The sequence below is a fragment of the Amphimedon queenslandica genome, unplaced genomic scaffold (assembly GCF_000090795.2).
Source record: "Amphimedon queenslandica unplaced genomic scaffold, v1.1 AMPQUscaffold_12665, whole genome shotgun sequence".
Taxonomy (NCBI): Eukaryota; Metazoa; Porifera; class Demospongiae; order Haplosclerida; family Niphatidae; genus Amphimedon; species Amphimedon queenslandica.
Genome location: NW_003547099.1, coordinates 8,622 through 11,616, shown reverse-complemented (window position 1 = coordinate 11,616; position 2,995 = coordinate 8,622).

The following is a 2,995-nucleotide window of genomic DNA, read 5'->3' as shown; positions in this document are numbered from 1 at the left end:
GCATTTATAAATTATTCTGTCTTTCTCTACCAATCAATGATACTTGAACTATTATTTTTATTACACGATAGGGAGTAAGTCATAATGTGTATTATTGGTTACATTTTATAATTTATTCTGTCTTTCTCTACCAATCAATGATACTTGAACTGTTATTTTTATTACACAATAGGCAGTAAGTCAAAATGTGTATTATTGGTTGCATTTATAAATTATTCTGTCTTTCTCTATCAATCAATGATACTTGAACTGTTATTTTTATTACACAATAGTCAGTAAGTCATAATGTGTATTATTGGTCGCATTTATAAATTATTCTGTCTTTCTCTACCAATCAATGATACTTGAACTGTTATTTTTATTACACAATAGGCAGTAAGTCAAAATGTGTATTATTGGTTACATTTTATAATTTAATCTGTCTTTCTCTACCAATCAATGATACTTGGATTGTTACTTTTATTACACAATAGATAGTAAGTCATAATGTGTTTTATTCGTTACATTTTATAATTTAATCTACATGTCTTTCTCAACAATACTTAAATTGTCATTTTTATTACACAATAGCCAGTAAGTCATAATGTGTATTAATGGTTGCATTTATAAATTATTCTGTCTTTCTCTACCATTCAATGATACTTGAACTGTTATTTTTATTACACAATAGATAGTAAGTCATAATGTGTTTTATTGGTTATGTTTATATTATTTAATCTGTCTTTCTCTATCAATCAATGATACTTGAACTGTTATTTTTATTACACAATAGCATGTAAGTCATAATGTGTATTATTGGTTGCATTTATAAATTATTCTGTCTTTCTCTACCAATCAATGATACTTGAACTATTATTTTTATTACACAATAGCATGTAAGTCATAATGTGTATTATTGGTTACATTTTATAATTTAATCTGTCTTTCTCTACCAATCAATGATACTTGAACTGTTATTTTTATTACACAATAGGGAGTAAGTCATAATGTGTATTATTGGTTACATTTTATAATTTAATCTGTCTTTCTCTACCAATCAATGATACTTGAACTGTTATTTTTATTACACAACAGGAAGTAAGTCATGATGTGTATTATTGGTTGCATTTTATAATTTAATCTGTCTTTCTCTACCAATCAATGATACTTGAACTGTTATTTTTATTACACAATAGTCAGTAAGTCATAATGTGTATTATTGGTTGCATTTATAAATTATTCTGTCTTTCTCTACCAATCAATGATACTTGAACTATTATTTTTATTACATAATAGCATGTAAGTCATAATGTGTATTATTGGTTGCATTTATAAATTATTCTGTCTTTCTCTACCAATCAATGATACTTGAACTGTTATTTTTATTACACAACAGGAAGTAAGTCATGATGTGTATTATTGGTTGCATTTTATAATTTAATCTGTCTTTCTCTACCAATCAATGATACTTGAACTGTTATTTTTATTACACAATAGTCAGTAAGTCATAATGTGTATTATTGGTTGCATTTATAAATTATTCTGTCTTTCTCTACCAATCAATGATACTTGAACTATTATTTTTATTACACAATAGGGGGTAAGTCATAATGTGTATTATTGGTTGCATTTATAAATTATTCTGTCTTTCTCTACCAATCAATGATACTTGAACTGTTATTTTTATTACACAATAGGCAGTAAGTCAAAATGTGTATTATTGGTTACATTTTATAAATTATTCTGTCTTTCTCTACAAATCAATGATACTTGAACTGTTATTTTTATTACACAATAGTCAGTAAGTCATAATGTGTATTATTGGTCGCATTTATAAATTATTCTGTCTTTCTCTACCAATCAATGATACTTGAACTGTTATTTTTATTACACAATAGGCAGTAAGTCATAATGTGTATTATTGGTTACATTTTATAATTTAATCTGTCTTTCTCTACCAATCAATGATACTTGAACTATTATTTTTATTACACAATAGGGAGTAAGTCATAATGTGTATTATTGGTCGCATTTATAAATTATTCTGTCTTTCTCTACCAATCAATGATACTTGAACTATTATTTTTATTACACAATAGACAGTAAGTCAAAATGTGTATTATTGGTTGCATTTATAAATTATTCTGTCTTTCTCTACCAATCAATGATACTTGAACTGTTATTTTTATTACACAATAGGCAGTAAGTCATAATGTGTATTATTGGTTGCATTTATAAATTATTCTGTCTTTCTCTACCAATCAATGATACTTGAACTATTATTTTTATTACACGATAGGGAGTAAGTCATAATGTGTATTATTGGTTACATTTTATAATTTATTCTGTCTTTCTCTACCAATCAATGATACTTGAACTGTTATTTTTATTACACAATAGGCAGTAAGTCAAAATGTGTATTATTGGTTACATTTTATAAATTATTCTGTCTTTCTCTACCAATCAATGATACTTGAACTGTTATTTTTATTACACAATAGGCAGTAAGTCAAAATGTGTATTATTGGTTACATTTTATAAATTATTCTGTCTTTCTCAATCAATCAATGATACTTGAACTGTTATTTTTATTACACAATAGACAGTAAGTCATAATGTGTATTAATGGTTGCATTTATAAATTATTCTGTCTTTCTCTACCAATCAATGATACTTGAACTGTTATTTTTATTACACAATAGCATGTAAGTCATAATGTGTATTATTGGTTACATTTTATAATTTAATCTGTCTTTCTCAATCAATCAATGATACTTGAACTATTATTTTTATTACACAATAGTCAGTAAGTCATAATGTGTATTATTGGTTGCATTTATAAATTATTCTGTCTTTCTCTACCAATCAACGATACTTGAACTATTATTTTTATTACACAATAGACAGTAAGTCAAAATGTGTATTATTGGTCGCATTTATAAATTATTCTGTCTTTCTCTACCAATCAACAATACTTGAACTATTATTTTTATTACACAATAGACAGTAAGTCATA